The sequence below is a fragment of the Aythya ferina genome (genome assembly GCF_964211825.1).
Source record: "Aythya ferina genome assembly, chromosome: 10".
In the NCBI taxonomy this organism is placed as follows: Eukaryota; Metazoa; Chordata; class Aves; order Anseriformes; family Anatidae; genus Aythya; species Aythya ferina.
The window spans coordinates 2,803,093-2,823,937 of NC_140306.1; the positions used below are offsets into that span (position 1 = coordinate 2,803,093).

At 39.7% G+C, this 20,845-nt stretch overlaps 1 protein-coding gene across 4 annotated transcripts in view; it reads right to left on the minus strand.

Moving 5' to 3' along the window:
- LOC311442087 (contactin-6-like) overlaps nucleotides 1–19,613 on the minus strand; it is a 143,324-nt gene extending 123,711 nt beyond the window's left edge. For 3 of the 4 annotated variants that reach the window (XM_084530857.1, XM_084530858.1, XM_084530855.1), the window contains exon 1: nucleotides 19,283–19,609. The gene's annotated coding sequence lies outside the window, so the exon portion shown is untranslated. Of the gene's footprint in view, nucleotides 1–19,282 lie in introns of all 4 variants that reach the window. The other variant, XM_084530864.1, reaches the window with a different exon arrangement.
- Nucleotides 19,614–20,845: the final 1,232 nt, after the last annotated feature.

Consider the following 20,845-nt stretch of genomic DNA (forward strand, 5'->3'; position numbering starts at 1 on the left):
ATAGTTAAATAAAGACATTATAGAAGGATTTTAACATCTACTACAACATGGTGTAAATTTAAGCCATACATGAGCTTTATATAAGGGCTTGGATTATGACTTCGAAATTCAGGTGTCATTCAGGTTATCCATCTTGGTGTAGGACTTTCCATCTCTTTTTCTTGTAACTGACAGAACTACAAGGGACATATGATGGCTGTACACATTCTTCAGATAAAATAGTGCTGCTATCATTTAACTTCTATATATGTAGGAGTGGACATTCACACATGTATGAAACCTGTCCTATAAGTTTCAATGACACGGGAGCTTCAAACTAATCTTCAGACATCTCTGCAAACTACAGAAGAGAACAATGCCCATGTAAGTTAGAGTTGAGAAGTTTTTATCATATAGATAGTTTCCAGCAATTAGAAGATTCTCTGCTGATCACTCAATACAGTCTATAGTAATTACTGAACAAACATTGAGATAGAAAAAGTCTGATAAGAAAGACTGTAGAAATTTGGTCGAAGTGTGTGGACCAAATTTCAATACAATACATTATGAAATACCTGAATAGATCTGAAAGTATTAAATTTACCAAACTTGAAAATATATCTTGTGAACTAATTATCGTATTTATTTTAACATGTTCAAAAACACTAAAACTAAATGTCTAAATGTTATGCAAATGCTAAAAGCATGCAATATTCTTCATGCATACAAAGTTTAATATCTACATAATACCTGTGAGTAAAAGCTTAAGAACTCTGGAAAACAGCCTTCCAAATATTATCAGTTTAATAATAATAAGAACCTTGATTCTATTCCAATTGAAGTTAGAAGCAAAATTCCCATTTCTTCAGTAAAATGGGATCAAAATTAGAATGTCTTCAAAAGATACTGTGTAGGTTTCTTCAAGGATGGGGATATTAATAAAGGAACTGCTGATAAACCTTTACAATGATATCTCGAAGACTTCACCTCTTTCAAGATCTCATGCAGGCAGCAGTTGTTTCAATATGAGCCTTATATCACAGGAACACTTTAATTTGTGCCACCGTAAAGTCTGCTATTCAGAGTTTTCATTGTAATCTTTTGCTTGCTTCATATTTAATATCACAGATCTTTTTATTAAAATCCATATTAGAGGTATCATGATATCTTTATGGGGCTCTCCTTTCAAACAAAATAATAGCCTTCAGTAGAAAAACTCTTCCTCCTGCATTCCTTATACCTCTATACCTCCAGCTGCTGGCCGTGGAGGGAAACACAGTGTGTGGAGGTTCAGGTCAGCTCATTTGGTTCCTACCGCTCCTGCTGAGGACAAACTACTGCATTACACAGAAGCATAGTTATGAGGCTCCAACACCCAGCGATGCCTTTCTCTGGCACCGAGTCCTTGAGCTAAAGGGCAAGGGGATTTCCCTGCAACAGCTCACAGATCTCCTCTGATCAGCATGCAGCAGGAATTTACTCTTCACTGGGAGAGTCCCCTTTTTATTGTTCTTGGCTTGTTGATGGATCATACATTTACTGGCACAGAATCTCATTTGCAGTTTATTGCTCTAACATCTGAAATGATCTCTCTCTCTTGCATTTCATTGTTGCTCATTGTTTGTTATTCCTCCCAATTACAGCCAGCCAGCTTCAGACGCTGGGCTCCCAAGCCCAGAACGAGCGCCAGTTGCTCGTCATTGCAGCACCTGGCTAGCAGCTATTTCTACGTAAAAAAATACTGCTGCAGACAGTTTATTAAGAAACTATTCATTTTCATATTCCCTATTTTGGAGAAGGGAGGAATTAAATACTTTGCATGCACAGTATGTCAGGCACAAGGTATGAAAGAAAGCAAGACATGACATGTATCATGAGTGGTTCTGACTCAGTATCAAATGTGACACTTGGAAAGATATGGTGCATTGAGTGTCCCCTGGCCGCTCCCTGGGCTTCCTTCTGGGGTTACTGACATCCTGGGACAACTTGTCAGGAAAAAATAAAAATTAAAAATCAGACTTTCCCAGCTAAACAAAATACCACAGAAAAGCTGTAGGAAAAGGAAAGAAAGCTAAAACTTTGTGGAAGCCAGTCTCAAGGCAAGAACCCACGGTTTCCCGTGTGCAACGTAGTGTGGTTGCATGCTGTGCACAGACACCCACCAACCCACCAAAAGCTCCTCCCAAAGTCAGCGTGTGGTCGAGCAGAACATTGGTGGAGTCAGTTCCTTTTTGAAGAGCTGGAGAAACACTCTTTTGGACCAGGGGCCTGGAGAAATTCCTTCAGAAGGAGAGCAGGGAGTGTGCCTGTCACTGCTGCCTTGGCAATTCATGGATTAGTGTTCATATTTGTAAACAAAGCCCAAAGTGAAAACAGAGCTAATTTTGGACAGGAACCTGGAAATCTGCCAAGTTATTAACAAGTGGTCTTCAGCCTGGCACAAGGTATTAACGACACCATGAATGTAAATTATTAACCTCAGATTTCCCCAGAGAGCTGTCAGGAAATATTTAGATTTTGTAATAGCCATGCATTTCTCTGCAGCAACAAATAAGGAGGCTGGGACTATTTCTGTGCTGACCTCGGAGAACACAAATACTTACAGGTTAGATGAATTTAAACCAGCTGGCAATGAGACTATGTTGAATAATAAATAATATAAATAGGAACCAGGCAGGACAGTAATGCCAGGGTGACTGTAAGATTAGCTGAACCATACATGGCCATTATTTTTGCCTAAGATGAAGTCTCTAATCATTTTATTTGCATGCATATATGCATGCATATGTGTCAGGAGGGACAGTTAATTTCAGGGCTTATTGTTTAACAAGTAAATGATTCAGCATGAAATGATGATCCTTACCATTCCCTTCCTCCTTGCTGATGTTATTTCTGTTTATTGCTATTATTTAGAATCTCCTTGATAATGAGGAAAAGAAGAACATAATCAAGCTGGATTCTATGTGAAATCGGACTTAATTCATCATAATCTACGTTTTTTAAGAACAGCAGAGTGATTGTACTAGTGTCTAGACAGGGAAGAAACATGCTTGTTCACCTGTTCTGCTTGAGCAACAGATCTGGATGCTGATGGAATTCAGAAAATGGAAAGAAGGGGGAAGTCTTTTAAACAAACCTAAGGAAAAAATCGTAATAGCCATGCCAATATCGGGCCAACTGAGCCCAGTTATCATTTAGCTGCAATGAAGTTTATTGTCCTGGTTTTAATCATTTAATGATTAAAAGTGACTCCATGACTCCAGGAACAGAGATGCTGGTAATTATGCTTTTAATTATTCCTACCACCTTAAAGTTGTGACTTTTTATTACTTTTATTTTATTTTATTTTATTTTATTTTATTTTATTTTATTTTATTTTATTTTATTTTATTTTATTTTATTTTATTATTCATCTGAATTTTGGGGGGAACAAACCACACAGCAGCAGGAAGCAGAGTCCTAAGCCTTTCCCCAGTGAAATAATGTCACAGGTCTTCTATTTCAGCTATGCTTATGGTTTTAATATCATAAATCTGGCTGATTTGTCCTAGATTGTATGTTCAGTCCTGAAAAAAATTACCAGAGATAGTTGCTTTGTAGTATTTTGTCTCAATGACTGTGAGACAAGTAAGAACATGTAAAGGGCAATGCCCATGCAAGAGCTGTAGTCCATGCACTGGATAAGCCAGAGAGGAGGAAGGGCAAATAGATGGAAACTGGGTGATGTTTCCCTGTTCAACCAAGCCTGATCTGGGTGAACAGAAGGCCTGCCATTCTCAATTAAGGCTCAGAAGATAAATGATTTATTAGGATTTAATGAAATATAAATAGCCATGTCTTTCTTTAACAACTTGCCACATATCAGACATTAAGCACTGTTTTGATTTTTAGAAGATGATGATCATGTTTCAAAGCACAGTACAGCTTATAGACTTTATTTTTCTATTTAAATTAGCAATTTGTAAAGAAAACATGAGCTGTGTGGCTGAATATATAAGGAGAAGCACATGTTAATGTGATCTAAATATAAGCACAAGGTTAGAGGCTCTTTTTATTTTAAAGAATCACTTGGCACATTTAAAATAAGACCAGCCTATTTTCCCTTTTCATACAATTAAATATGCTTTTTTTTTTTTTTTTTTTTTTTTTCTGGGAATTCCATTGGCACATCTAGTTTCCTTCAAAGTTACTTCAAAGTCAGTTCACACCATATATACCAATTGTACCATGTTGCTTAAAAAATATGATGTTCTTCTACGCCTAAGATTAATTGATTCTTGTTTGTTTATTAATGAATTTCTTCTGCAATCCATCCTGTTTCCTAGGGTTCATGTATGAGCGATTTGCTCATTCAGAAAGCAGACCTTACCAAGTGTCAGCAAGCGAGTAAGAGAAAAAGAGAAACATTAATACATTTGATTACATTAATTACTACTGGACTCCTGTTTTGCACATAACAGATGATTTTTTTAGAAACTGATTTTATGTCTTGGTAATTATACTGCACTCCAAATGAGTCACACATATAAGTATCAGTACATTTGCATCTGCTGGATATGCAGCAGTCAATTTATATAGATTCAGAATATGTTAGAAAAGCAAAATGTTAGCTTGAATAGTAATAAGTATTTATACATGTTTTCTCTTCCTGGATACACTAAAGAGATTTGAGCTTGAGCTTACTATTCTGGAGGTGTTCTCATTTTTTTTGACAGGTAAACAGGTTTGGATACTCCAGTGGTGTAAGTAGGAATAGCTTTGAGATTTATGGGGAACTGTTAATTTACGCCAGCCAGGAATGAGAACTAAAGACACTTTCAGAATAAATAAAAAAATAAATAAATAAAAATAAAAGCTTTTACATTTATCTGCTGTATGATAAAGGTAATGATTTTATTCCGGATTTTCTAGTATCGAGAGAGATAATATTTAGGATAACTTTAGCCTTAATGTATGCACTTATTTAAAATGTATCACTCTAAAATTGTGAACTGTGAAAGCCCATGAAAACTATCTGCATCAAACCTGGCCATGACTGCATATAAATATTTAGCAAGAGATTTTGACTGGCATAGAGCTATTTTTATTTTTATTATTTATTTATTTATTTATTTTTAGGCAGGCTCTCCTTTCCATTTCTGCTTTGTTTTCCCCTGTATTAGATTGTACATTGAAAGCTAATAGGACTTTAACCTGTTTTCTTGTAACATCAATGCTCTGAGAAGCCTCTTTTTTACTCTTTTGTTCAGTACTTTCATTTAGACTCTCTTTAGACACCAAAATATGTTGTTTGAATCAGAGAGAATAACTGAGAGGAAACTGCACAATGCCAAATGTCCTGTTATAATACAATAAATAAATAAATAAATAAATAAATAGTGATTTAAATACACAGCTATATTACTCTACGCCATTTTGAGGAGCATTTCTTTTGCAATGCATATATACAAATAATTCTTCTGATTAAGTACCCCAAAATATAACTAGGTGCTAGGGAACTATACACACCCCTCCATATAGTCCCAAGCATCTAGGTAACCTGCACTGCACTCACAAATTAACAAGAAAAATAACTTTAATGAAGAAATCCTAATGTTTTGAATATTACTGTTGTGTAATTGAATGGTAATGGTCAGAATCCACCTGCGTTATTAGCTGTTCTACATTCCTTTTTCATTCTCCTGTTGTCTCTTTTCTATCCTAAATATTTCTGCATACCTCTTAACCAGTTACTACTATCTTAATCTGTACATGGTTGTATTTTTGTTGTTGCAGAATAAGTGAAATGCACTAGGACAATTTTTCTTCCAAGATTTATGTGGCTGATCGCAGTTTCCCAGCTTTGTTTTCAGACAGGAGTAGGTAGTGCTGCTGTGACTCATGACATTCAGCTGATGGGGATGGGATTGTATTTGTTTGTTTCTCAGGATTACTCTCATGCAAGGAGAATGGAATACTGCAGGCAAAGTCCTCCATGTGGATCTAAGAGCAGACTTACACTCTTTTTTTCTTTTAAGTGCTAAAGAGCAGACTGCAAATATAGTCTATTATGAATTAATTCGCAACGATCTAAGGAAACTTAGTTTCTCACTTTGATCTTGTTCTCTGTACTGTTCTTAGGTGACTGCATGATCCCTCTCCCTTCATGTTGGCCCAGTTTTTCAATCACAGAGTGCAGGGCCACTGCTCAGCTCCTCTCCCAGCCCCTCCTCACCAGCTGCTCTCAGGCAACACCCAGAATTAGCTGAGTACCCTTCTCCATACAATAGAGACTTCTAGAATCTCTGAAAAACACTGACAACCCTGTCAAGAACATATCGCTTGTCAAGCAAAACCCCAAGTACCGATGTCTATACGCACACGTTAATCACGTTTCAACCCTCAAAAATATGGATCAACATTCTCTGCAGTATAAACTCAGCTATAGAGGTAGAGTAGTAGAAACAACTGAAGATGCTCCAAAATCCTCTCCTAGATGTCAGAATAATCCATGCCTGCATATAATAACTCTCATGCAGCTCTTCAAGCTCTCACAGCTGTATACAGTTATATAGGACCCTAAATCAAGAAGCAATCTTTTCCTTTTGACAATGATATAAAAGGGACCTCTTTTCTCTGCTTTCATACTTGCATCAAACTGTTTGTTGTAAACTGTCCCTATTGTTGTTTTAACAGACTTCAAGAATATCAAAAAATAGTGAAGAGGATATTTCCTTATCCCAGTATCACTTCCTTAACCCTTACCAAAAGCAAAGGTTGCTTTTGGATGTTACTACTAAAGTACATTATTTTAAGTATGCTTTAGTTACTACTAAAGTATGTTATTTCTGCAGATCTCTTAGAAACGTTGTCTTTTGCTTTAAGCCACAACTGCAAGTATGTTTAGAACCTGAAAATACATCCTGTCACAGTAAATCCTTGAGTGCATTTCTTAATAATGAATCACATTTACATTTTCCACATCAATAAAAATAAATCAAGTCAACAACCAAAATTTTTCCTGCGTTTTGTAGAGGTGCCAAAAGGCAAGTTATCTGCAAAAGCATAGGCTGACTTTTTAATACAGCTAATATTTCTGTCCAGAGGACATCAAGAGAAGCACAAGGACTTATTCAATGAAAACAGAGAATTTAAAGAATCTTTAGACTGTAAACTTACTACTTCAGGGTCTGTCTAGTGCTAAGCTCATAGAGTGGTTGTTTCTTAACAGTAGAGGTTACTACTTAGCGCAGTTCCAGATCCTTGTGTGCATTCTTTGCTGTAGTTGCAGGACCACTGCAGGACCAATTGCATGTAAAATGCAATTATGTATTTAGGTATTTTCCTGGAATTGTATATTAGAAGATTCTTTCTCTGAAGGAGTAGCTTGATTGGTAAATCTGAACAGTTGACATTCCATGGACACATTCCACTCTCCCCTCCCCTCCGCATCTCAGGTTTTTCCATGTAACAGGAATCCAAAACCTACAATAAATAAAGTCCCATTTTGAAGTATTTCTGCATCCTTTTCCTAAGGCTCAAGAGACTTAGGAAACTTTTTTTTTTTTTTTTTTTTTTTTTTTTTTTTTTTTTTTTTCCTGCAACTTTTAAGAAAGCTTGATGGGTTTGGTTGTAAAGCATCATTGAAAACAGTAGCAGCCTAGCTTGAAGATAGTTGTTTCTGTGCCGTTCAAAACTACATGTATGGACGAACCTCTAGAACTACTATATAATAAACAAACCAGGAAAGCCACAATCTGATGCTTTTCCAAGCCCATCAAATCCATCTCAATGACTGCAGACAAATTATTGTATGAGTATCGCTTTCAGCTTTGCATACTTGCAAAGCTGCTCTGTCAATACATTTCTGCACATTTCCTTGGAGTTGTATTTGTAAAACCTCTAACTGGAGTTCAGCCTCTAATGGACTTAAATGCACTTCCTGTTTTGAAGAAAAGACATTGAGGAGGATCTTGAAGTGAAGTGTCTGCAGTTCTGTATGCTAATCATACTTTCACCAGAGTTATGTCCTTAGAAATGCAGATTGTTTCCTGGGATACTGCAGCTCCTCCGCAACTTCTTGTCATCCACATGTTTGATTGCCTTCATAAATTGCATGTGGGCACTAATAACTTCTGCTGAGGTTACACTGCATGCCACTCTGATCGTTGACTCAGCCTCATCTCACAGTCCTGGGTTTTCTCTAGTAGCATATGTTTTAGGTTCAGCAGGAGTTTAGGAGATTGAATAGAGACAATAAGGAGAAGATGATGGGCTTTCATTTCATTCCTGAATACATACATTTATTGGTGATGATTTAAACAGTGAATTATTTTTTTTTTCTTGACATCTAAAAGAATGTTATTACTACATAGTAACAGCAAACTATTTTTTCACCAGTTCTAGGCTAAGAGCAACAAATAGATGAATTGCACCCCCCTTTTGGTCCATTCCTCTTTGAAAAAAAATGATCATCTGTTAGGGTAAAGTGCAAGTTTTAGGTCTGAATTGATCCACTATCTTTAACTTTTATTTCCTTAATAAGCAAATCAGTCCTCATCAGTGTGCAAGATCATCAACACATATTTCCATTTCTGTACACAGTTGAATGTAACAAAACCATAACTACATCATGCAGAGGGTAAATCACGTACTTAAAGTGGCCAGTAAGCATCATACAAGGTCTGATTCAGCCTTAGGAAAGTCAGGGAAATACATCCCACTGACTTCAGGAAGATTTGGATCAGCTTTCTAAAGATTAGGATCTTCACTTAGCTTATGATACAATCACATACTGCAGCAAATAGGTTTATGCTCTGTGTGTGTGTACCTGTAGGCATACTCATACTTCAGGTAGGACCTACTGAGCAAAGCCTTCTTTTATGTTTGTATGTTTGTGCATCTGTCTCAAAAAAAAAAACAACAACGTTGCCTACGTTGCCTACAGGTCAATGTACATTGCAAAGAGAAATTTTATATTAGAAAATAACATTTTAGTACTAAATACAAAACATTACAGTATATTTCGCTAGTGTGGTAGGTTTCATTCTTTTTGGAGGGTTTTCCAGCCCTCCTGATCCAATTCACAAAAGCCATGCTGACCTGTACCTGAGTCCCCCTGACATGCAGAAGTGCTGGGGAAATGAGCACCACCTTGTCTTCCTGGTATTAGTCACATCCAGCTGAAAGGTACTACTAGAAAATAAACATAAAGTACGTAACTATCCTATAACATTTATTCTACACTCACATCCTGTGATATGTGATGCAAGGGTGAAAAAGTCCCTTTCACAAGGTTTATAGCCTCATAAGTTTTCTTCAGTTATTGCTCAGAGCATCTCATGCTACCCTCTGTAAAATCCACGTGGCCAACCTGTGAGGGTACAAGCTAACAATGGTGATGAATAAATAAAAGTTGTCCCTTGCAGAAAACTTCAGGCAGTTTGTGTTGGTTTATTTTGGCCTCATTAGGATGCCACAACATGATAAATGATTTAGGTTAAGGGTAATTTAGTTTATGGCACAATAGGCATGAAAGGTTATTCCTTCTTATGCCCTTCTCACATAAAGTCTACCTTAAAAAAGTAAAGTCTTTATGTCTCAATAAACAGAAGCCACATAGATATTGTGTAACAAATTACATATTGGATAACAATCTATAAAATTTTATTGGTTTATGAGGTTTGCATTGATTTGAATTTTACCCAAAAGCAAAGCATTACTGTTTGTCCAAAACACTAAAATAAAAGGGAAACAGAAATCTCCATTATAGTCTTTCAAAAGTGTAGCCAACAGAAACAACTCTGAACAATACAATCAAACTCCTGGAAATAGCCTAGAGTTCACCTTAGAACTCTTCCTTGCATGATCGAGAAAGCCTTGCAAATCAGCTCCAGCAAGGAATTTAGCACCAAGGTTCACCACAAAGCCAAGAAACAGCTTCTGACACCCAGCTGTAATTGCAAGACAATTCTGTGAAGTTACATTGCCACATTTCACTGTGAGGTGTTAGTGGATTACTGTTTGTATGAGTGATACAGCTGCACGAAATTGTGGAGGAAATATCAGAGGTCATGCTCTTCATTTTACACGAGTATCTGTTTTATGAAATGTGGAGTTCTCTGGGAAAGAAAGTAAACGTGGGTCATGGTGAAACTGGAGAGATGTTTTCCCTTGGCCATTTGCACCTAAGAACCACGGGAAATAAATATATATTTATATATGTATGAAGAAGAAGGACTGGAGATGTACTTTCTTTACATAGACATGCAATAAGATCTACTGATCCATAAAGAAAGGAGGTGATGCACAAACGAGTCCGGTATCACTGGTGTTAACTACTATCACTCAATCCAGAGGACACTAGTGGCTGTGTGTTTGAGCCAGAATTACTTCACACACCTTTTGGAGGATAAGACTAAGATATTTTACAAACCTTTTTCAGTGATATTCAATGGCAGAATGCAACCTCTCAACTGCAAACGCCTTCAGTGCGATCACATTCATTGTATTTGATCCTGTCCATTGGGCTGTGCCTTGCCGAGAGCTGATCACCAGGGACAGCCTGTGCAATTAGCCACTTCAATAACCAGTGGGTCTGATGAACTACAGCACGGGCTGCTCTATTGTTCAGAATAAATGAGATGGTATAAAAGTTGTGACAGGCAATAATGCATTGGTAATAGTGTATACAGCCATTAAACCTAATGCATAAAAGGGCCACTGAAATATGTATAAAAATTAAAACTGTACTTTTACTGATGTCTTTTCATAAATTAATTTTCTATTTTCTACCTCCAGGTACCTTTGGCCAATACAGCTTTGAAATGTGAACTTTAAGGAAAGCTAATAAGGATCCCACCTGGTTTTATTTCAATGACATTTGTACTTATGTGTCCTTGATACTTTTAACACATCCAAAGGTAGCAGTCAGCACATGGGCACACATGGTATACATAGCAACAATTTGGGTTTGATTTTGCCTTATGTATAAACAAATGGCAGTAATTTGTAGTATAGCGTTCTGCAGGACAGAGTTGAAAATCCCCAGTAACTGACATCTTTGGGATTTTCCTTTTTTCATCCTTTCTTGCAATTTTTAGTTTTTCCTTTTTATCTGAACTCAGTTCAGCGCGCTGACCTCATCTGTGGCCAGTGCTGCAACAGCAGCAATTTGGGCAGTGAGGCCCATTGGTGCCTACATAGCTACAGCTGAGGTGCCTGATATTTTCCAAATCAAGCTGGCACTGCTTTTGCCTCTCAGCATATACACAACTAATTTCTTACCCAAATCATATTCCTTACCACAATTAATTTCTTACGCAAATCAATTCCAAGAAAATTATTGCTTGTTAATTTTCAACATCATATTACAGAGTAAGTGGGGATTAGGAGCATCTTTGGAAAAAAAGAAAAAAATGCTTGAGTCTCTCACAGTCTGTTTCTAAAGTTTTCATGGGGTTTGTTCATTTGTTTTTGAGAGTTTTTTTTTTGTTTTATTTTGTTCTGGTTTGTGTTTTGGTCTCAAAACATTATGTTTGCATCTGTGGGTACAAGTGAGCTGTTCACTGTGATTCAATGATTGCACAGACCATACGCCCCTGGTTAGGCTGTGTATGGGGCTTATTTTTGGGTACTGCTGGTGGCTGCCAGAACAACCTCAGCACTGTCAAACAAAGCGTTTTCCTGCTAATTCCTTACAGGGCTTAGGTGGATTCTGAATCAATCTGGCTGAGAAAGTCAGCCAGACAAAGAGGTATAATCGTGACATGGTTAGTTATTTATATTTTACCTGAATCACTGATTAAGGTGCCTTTTGTCAGTTCGTATGCTTCACACATAACTTTTATCCTACCGTTTTTTGACAGAAGTTAGAGTATCTCTTCCCTATGTCTTCTGAATCAGTCTTCTGAATCCCTAACCCAAAGTTTAATATCATCCATTATTCAACACCTAGCCTAACAATAAGGCTAACTTTAAAACTAGTAATCTCTCAGTAAAGCTGTGCAATTAATGCTGAAATACCTGAAGTACAGAATAATACCAAGTAGCACTCCCTATAGCCTACCTCAGAGCATCCCAAAATACCAATAGTCTTCCTGAAGTCTCTAGTTATCAAACATTCTTTGAGATTTAGTGGTAGACTCCGGCTCACCTAAGTAGATTTGCTTAAAATGCAGAATATTTTCCCCGCAAATTTAACCACAGACTCTCTACCTGCTCACAGTTTACCCATTTTATGCCAGGTTTCAGTGATCAAAATGTCCTCCCAAGGCTGCTTAGCACGCTGGTGAGCTTTACCCAAACTAGTTCATTCTGTTGTTTTTATCATTTTTCATTTACCATGTAAATGACCCCATGATTTTTGTGCCATGTGGCTCCCCACAGCACTGTAGCTCCCACCTGCTCTCGCTTCCCCTGAGTTGGGATGAAGGGGGCTTCCACTTGCTGGAATTTCACTTTTCTGTGTGGTTTTAGGCCACAGCCCACACTTGGACAAGGCTTTTGCTTTGGATGCCTTTACAGTCTCCGTAGCTGCAGTAGTATATGTTTTATTTGAAAGCATTACATTTACTGCAATATAAAGAGGCCATTATTGCTTCGCTGTCTTCAAAGCTGGTCTTCCCCCTGCCAACCCCTTTGCTGATGTCTTCCTGGAGTTACACAGTATGTACTGGGCTTTCTTATTCCTACTTGTACTAGATACAACACAGTTATGTTTCTTCCCCCAAGCTCAGTGTCCTCAGAGGAGTATTTAGGTTAAGAGCAGTTTATTCCTGGCTAGAACTGCAGCAACTGAAAGCAGGTTCATAAGCCAGGATTCTCCTGTGCTGCAGGCGGCTACTAACAGTCCAGGTGATGTCTCGGATGGAGACAGAAGCAGGGAGGTGTGCAGTGACAGGGCACAAAAAACCCCTGCCGCTGCAGCACGGATGGTGCTTGGGGCATGGTGGCAGCACAGGGCAGGAATGATGCCATTAACAGATAGAAACAGGGGGGAAAAAGGAGACAAATCCTCATAGCCCTCTGCTCAGCTCCCCCCTCATCAAGAAAGATGAAAAGAAAGGTGTGACAGTGGGTGCAGCCAGAGCCAGGAGCCCTGAAGGAGCAGTGGGAAGCAGGTGGGGGACACGGCATGGACCCCGCAGCAGCTCTGGGGTCTGCACTTCAGCCAGCTGGACCTGTGCAGGGTGCAAGATCCCCCATTCATACCACATCTCCAGCCTTGTCTGAGGAAGGTGTTTTCAGGGATCCGGGGGTGGCCTCATCCTGCTCAGTACAGCACAAGCAACCTGTGCTCACAGTAAATTCACTCCTATGAGAATTCTCTCACTGTGGAAAGAGTCTTTGCTTTGCTTTGTTTGGTTAACATAAAATTGTGCATAGAAATAAATGAGTAAGTGCTTCTATCTGAGGTGAAGATTTTCCTTTTCAGCAGAAGACATCCCTCTGGCAGGGCTTTCCCCTGTGGCTATGCTCCCACCAAACAGACAGCTACATGGCTGTCATACAGCCATACATATGCAGTTGGTAAATATTGTTATTTAATATGGATCTTTGAGTGAGGAAATTGAGCCAGGACTGGAAACCCAGACCTAGCTCGTGGATATAGTGGAACAGAGGGATGAGAGAGAGGTTAGGGCAGTGGGTTAGGAGAGGTTAGACCAGAACCTCTGACAGCTTCAGGGTGAGCAATATTGGAAAGAAGAGAGTTAAATGTATATATACATATATGGCTTTTAGCTTTGCCTGATAGCTCCAGCAAGGACTGGGTCACCTCTGTGGAGAGGCTTCAGCAACATGTCATAGCTAATGATGTCAGTGCTGAGAAAAAGGTGGCAGTTTAAGTGAGTATAATAGGGGTAAAACCTCTAACCTGCTGTGCAGCCCGAGTGCTCCTGTTAAGCCGGCAGACAAAACAATTTCTGGGAGAGAGGTGATTTTGTAGAATTTCCTCAGCCCCCAGCTCTGCTGCTGGTTACAGAGCCTCCCTGCTATTATCATCCAAAGGAAAGTGAAACCATTTGGGGATAAGTGCCTGAATTAAGGAAATTAACAGAACATCACCAGTTTGAGGGGAGCTTAAATGCTGCAGTACCAGGGACCAGCTACAGCACGGTACAGCAAACCACGCAGTGCTCACCAGTTACCATACAGGGCTGATCTGACTCTAAAGCAATCATTACAAACAGTTTCTGTAACAGCAGTGGCTACCAGACAGGCCAAAGAAGGGCAACTGAGGCACCAAGGACGATCAGCAACAGCGCTGGAGATGAGCCCAGACACACAGCATGGCTCCCCAAAGGCTGCGTATGCCTTCCCTGCAGAGGACAGTCCCACAGAGCAAATAACATGCTTGGTTTTATTCATTTACCCTGTTCAAGGACAGACTTATTGGGACCCATAAGATGCTAGAAAGGCAGGGATGGATTCTGCAAACAAGCCCAAAGTCTGACAACCACAACAACGGAGCAGAGTGATGGGAAACTGAGCCCATGCAGGATGCTGGGGAGCCCATGTGGAACAGGGGTCTATTTCAGTGGACACAAATCCACATTTTATCTGGATTTCTTTACAAATGGAGGAAGCACAGTTTATAGTGAGGCTTGCCCTGGTCCTGCTGTTTTTGTAATTTCATGGTAGGATTACCAGAAAGTGTTTGAAGAGATGAAGTTGCAGAAACTTCAGTGCTTTTAATCCCCATTTCTCTCACCAAAGGCACCACACAGTGCTGAACACAGTGCCTGGGAGAAATGGGTTTACGTTGGTGAAGTATATGGTGCACCAGGCTTTCAGGGGTTTCCTCATTAGCTGAACCCTGGCATTTCTCTAAAATCTGTTCCTCCCCAAGTCAGTTAGCAGTGAAGTCTGAGCACTGTGAGGTGTTCAATAGCTCAGTGTGACAGCAGCAACTCACATACAGTACCAGCTCTGACAATATTTTCTATGGGAAGATTTCTTAAATATATGGGAAAACTGCCGGAGCAAGGTTTCACAATAGCAGGAGTTTAGGTCATCAACAATGATGAAATTTCTTCTCTGCCTAAAGAGTGATCTCCTGTAGGCCTGAGAGGGTCCTAACCCCAGACTGCTGGCTGCTGTGGGCCCACCTCTCCCAGGGTTTGGTCATCTTGACCCTAGAAAAACCTTCCTGAGAAAGGCTGAGCAAGAACAGCAGAGTGTAATCCACCCAATCCAGGTTAGCAAATTAGCCACTGTTTTCCAGCCAACCCTTTCCCACATCACAAGTTTAATTAGAGTTTCCTTGCAGGCTTCGCCGCAGATAGGGACCTGGGATCTTCATGCTTTGGTTATGGCCATGGGACAGCACAGTTTTTGAAAAAATATGAAACAGTCTTCAGATTTCATCTGAGGAATCTTATTTATAAAATGGATCCTATTGGTAGTCACATCAAGCTGTCCTGAAGCCAGGTGGGTACTTAGTTTAGAAAAATTAGGTAGCATCTTTAATTCCTTGAGAGGCATCTGGGAGCTGTGATGGGAGCCCAAGAAGGTTATTGTGTACCTGGGTGGCTGGGTCACTCGCGTTTGTTTATAGCTAATAAAAACAGTTATCTGGAAGCCAATTATATCAGTTCCTGTATTATTACATTGTGTAAACAGCAAGGACATAACACTGTTTCTCTCATCTTTCTGCTGTTTTCTATCTCTTTTAACAAGAGCATTACAGCAGATGCTGTCAAGAATTTTAATAAAACAAACTGCGTTTCTGACCGTCTTTATCCATTTCTTCTTGTCTTTATAGGCTAGAAACATATTAGAGGGTCTAAGTGAGGAAAATTACTCTCCCTCCTCCCTGTCCCTGTCTCTCAGTTGCTCTCCTATATTCTGGGGAGTTTCTCCCTTGCAGAAAACCCAAACCACCACAAAGAGCCCCAGCCCAATAGCCTCAGGGCAACCTGGAGAGCTACTCACACTGTCTGTCAGTCGATCCCCTTTGCTACCTCCTGTGCTGAGCTCCAAAAAGGGCCCAGGCTGGTGACAGTGCCTGTCTCTGGGCCCTTCCAGATGGAGTTAAGAGGGTGTGGAGGAGCAGTGACAACTAGGCCACTCTTCCTAAAATTTCTGAAGCTGATCAAATTTCCTGGGAGATAATCCTAAAAAGATTTCAGCATCTAGCTATGCAAAGAAACTCATGTGGGCAAGTGTCAGTACAGAGATGATAACACCTACAGGCCTGTCTGATAGAGAGACACCCTCGCTTTAGGCTTGGGCAGATGTAGGTTACACAAGCTAACCTAGCAGTGAGATCTTGGTGAAGCATTTCATACTGAAACAAAACAAAACCCCACCATTACCACCACCAAAACAAAACAAACAAACAAAAAAGCAAAAACAAAAACAGAAAAACAAAAAAAAAAAAAAAAAAAACAAACACCAACAACATCAAAGAAGTAGTTTTGTAAAGCAAATTACTGAAAATGTAGTGGGCTGTTAAGAATCTTTAATTATCTTTTTGACTACACTGGGACAATTAATTTAACACTCCCTGAGCACATGTGTGAGAACACCTTTTGTCCTCAAGAGGCAAAGCAGAAGCAAGTGCTAAGGAGCTGCAAGTGCCCTAGGGTGGGGTCTGGTCCACCTGCCCAGAGCTTCTTGGGACAGAGGAGTTGGAGGTGAGAGCTTGGAGGGATGGCAGAACTCAAGCTTTTCCTCTCAGCCTAAAGATCCTAAAACTTTTAAAATTGATATATCCAAGTTCTTCTCTGTGTTTTTATGTAAAAATCTCTTTCTAATCCTTTAATGTGCACTGAGCTGGCCTGTTCAGCAGCCTCCTAGCATTAAGATAGGGTCTTCAATAGCTCAGGTGCTTTGCTTCACACCAGTTGCATGTGGTTGTTCTGCCACCAAGTTGGAGAACTGTAAGTACTGTGTCCTGTTCTACTGTAGTAGGGTTTTCTTTGTTTCCTATAGGTAAGCTACTCCAAGTTATTTGGTTCTCTTTTTAATGATGTAGTGATTTTTAACTTACATGTTCTGCATTTGTAGAAAGACTGCGTAAGTAAGAGAGGCTTGCAAAGAGCTCTTAGCTTGAGTAGAAATAAGGCCATCTACATACTGGTGCGTCACAATGCAGGTTTTTTGGTATCCCAAAGATAACTGCCAGCGCAGGCAACTGTAGTTGAAAAACCACATCAGAAGTGACTTGTGCCTTTCCTTTTTAGAGACTGGTTCATACCTGGAGGGCTAAGCTATAAAGGTGCATGTATACCTAGTTGTAATCCATGTTGAGTACAGCCTTCCTTAAGAAGGAATAAGGACTCTTTGACCCCTCTTCCTCTGGAGTTCACTCTCCATAAGAACGTTTGCTGCAAGCCTGGACCTCTGCAGCAGACTGGGCAAGGATGTGGGGCCAGCTGGGGTGGGTTTGGGGTCCTGGGCCCTGGGTGAGCCTGGCACCAGGGCTGCAAGCAGCATCTGGCTGAGCTCTGGGCAGGGGCTGGTAGAAGCAATCGTCTGGAATAAACTCAGTCACAATTTTAAACAAAAGGAATATTGTCTTGTAGCAGCACACAGCTAATACGGTTTGGGGAGGGGAGGAAAGGAAAGGAAAATCTTTGAATGTCATTTTGAAGAGCTGATATATTTCTATGTACTCACAAGACAGAGACAAACATCCTTCTAATGAAAATTTTCTGTTCAAATACAAATAGTGTTTCATGCCCACATAATGCAAACATACAACTTTGTGTTTCAAGTCCCCTTGGGGATGCTGGCACCTTGTTTTGTGATGGAAATATTTGCTTCAACAGCAAGAAATTAATTTTAGGGTAGCCCGCTATGCACCACAAACCTTTCCTTTTCTTCCAGCTTTATGATCAGAATTAGAAAAGAGACATGTCTCAACTTTGATTTAAAGCACTTAAGTCGTTATATATTATTTATAATTTTATCCCCAGCATGGAAAGTAACACTCCTAATACATGGCAATCAGTACCTCACCAGCATTTAAAAACTATAGCTGCATACATTGGTGTGTTTTATTTTTCTTTTTTACACAGTAAAATTTGATATACGATAGTTGCTAACTTCATATAGGTACTGATTTGGGACTTTTTAGTGTCATAAAACCTCTGAAGCAGAGACTCATGGAATGTGAAACACTGACATAGTGCCTCTGGAGCACCAAAGCAAAAGCTGGCTGATGAAGATGGGTTATTTGTGGTGGGGTGATGCTCAGAATTACAAACACTGCAGGCTTTAGTTACACACATGCGCAAACACACACACCCCAATTCAGTGAACTTGCAGAACTTTCCAAATACTGGATGTGGAAAGTACTGGTCTGGTAATTCCCCTCTCTTTGGGGAGATGGGGCGGGGAATAAAGGGATGGAGGAAGTACTGCTTCAGAAACATAAATAATCTGATTTTTAACTCATAATAGTTACTTGAAAATGACTGCAGTTTTGAGAAAAGGACAGCTAACTTATTTAAATAGGCTGCAGAGTGTTTGCCTCTTGTTTAATCATTCAGGTGCAGAAGTGCTGCAGGAAATTGTTAGCGTTCAGCCTGATTGTGCAAAGGCTGCTGGAGGAGACCTGTCAGACATGCAGCAACTGTCTGACTCAAGGTGTTCACCCAGAAAGCACTATGGGAGTATACAATTTAACATAAAGCCCTAGTCAAGCAGCTTCTTGCTTCTGTAGCCGTGGACTTTCAAAACTTTTTATGAAGTATCACATTTCTTCTAAGGCTGTGTCATACAAAATAAGTAAATGACAACACCAAAACTAAAACTCTTGCAGGTCTTTGAATGCAAAACCAAAGTTCAGTATATGCTGTAACCTTGATTATTATTTTTTTTAATGAGCAACAGGAAAAAACTTTGTTATAAAGACTTGGTTAAATTTCCAAAAGATTTATATTTATTGCTTTTACACTTTCAGCTGGTAAAAACTAGATTGATCATTCATTACCCACCTCATTTTTAATATGCTGTAGAAAGTCATATGAAAGTGCCAAAATTAGCACTGTCATCCTCTGTGTTGTCCGTTCTACTGCAGCACAGAGCTGTGATATTCTCAAAAAATATACCTGTGGTGTCTGTTACTAGCAGTCTCCCGCTCTGACTCAGACCTCACATGCATACAAATTCATTATATACATTTTTCTCTTCCAAGAATGTATACATTTAAATCATCAGCCATTTAGAGACACATAACATAATGAAGAAAATTCACTTCTTTATTTCTCTACCCCCTCATGCTAATGAAAATTACTGATTTTTTTTTTTTCTTAAAGGCAGCTTTCCCCCAGCATTATTCACATTGCAGTAGACAGCACAATTCTGTACTTACAGATCTTAACAGTGAAATGTCTCAGGATCTTTACAATTTTCTGCAGAACTGTTTCAAGCTCTCAGCAAGGCACAGTGTTCATCGAGGCAGAACGGAGCCGTATGGAAGGTCTATGCAGCTGGGAGATAATGGAACTATTTTCCCAGCTGGGACTACAAGCCTTTTATCCACTGAGCATTGCGTGTCTCTTCACTGGTATTAACCGTGAAATACACTGCTTTCCTGCTGCACTCGTGCTAGGACCCACACAATTAGTGCTTGAAGCAGATAAACAGCTACTATAGTTTATGCATATTCCTATCTGGAAATCTTGAACGTATAAAAATTAGCTCTGCACTGATCATCCTTCAAGCAAGCTGAGAGAGTGAAAGCACAGCTGTCGTACTAGTAGCATAAAAGATTAAATGTTCTCTTGCTATTCTTTTTGTACAAATATGAGCTCCTGTCAGGTAATCAGAAAACCTCTCTCCCTGATAACTGGGTCACTACTCAGTATTGTGTTTAAAATAGGAATGGAAATAATTTTGTTTAGTGCTGGGTCCCACAATTGCTTCTTGAGTTCCATAGGAGGAAGCCCATAGGATGTGAGCTAGCTGACAGTCACTGCATCCCAGCACTGACTGTCCTCCCAGAACGTTTTACTACCCCATCGTATTTTGCATATTCAAAAAAAAAAAAAAAAAAAAAAGACTTGTTTGAAGTAGTACAGACATAAATCCTGATTACACACAAACTTCAAACCTTCTTAGATTCCCATTTTTCCTCTTGAGACTGCTTCAGCAGAGATCAAATGTAAAGCTCAGACAGGGGAATGCCTTTCTGTTAGTAAGCAAAAGTTATTTGTATTCACAGGGGAAGGAAGTGGAAAGAGCAGTTTTCAGAATGTTTCTGCCAAGAAAAGTGCAATTGTGTCACAGGCGTTGCTTCACCACATTTTAATGTAATCTTGGTGTAAATCCATTAGTTTGTAATGGGATTAATTGCATGCCTGTCTGAGCAATGGCAAGTGGAGAGGAAGTGGAAACTAGGTGGCAAAAACCCACAGTGGCACACGGACAGTTCATTGCTTCGTTGCTTGGGTGCAATTCGTCCCACCTACACCTGGGTGCTCTCCCCTCTGCCACCACGCCAGTCATTTCAGGCTGCTCCTTCCTTCCCATCAGTGTAATTTGGATGTGTTGAGGTGCTGTGGCTCATTGCCCCATGGCTGAGCTGCTGTACTTGTCAGCCCATGCAAAAGCATTGCTGTGTTGCAGTCAGGTTGCTCTTACTGGAGGTGGCTGTGGAGACAAGGCAGCTTAGAGGACAGATAAAATTATGGTAGATGTAGAAGAGAAGGTGAAGACGTTATCCCTTCTAAAAGCAGAGGGTTAGGAAAAGTTTCTGTTTGAAGAGGAGGATGGTTCTTTGCACCTGAGTTAAGAGAGCTGGGTCCAACCCAACCTCTGTGGAGGAATTCCCCCATGACCTAGGAACCTAGGAAGTGCAACAGCTGTCCTAGTCTTCTTTTTTTTTTTTTTTTTTGCTTGTAAGATGGAGGTGGCAGGACACTACAGGAACTGG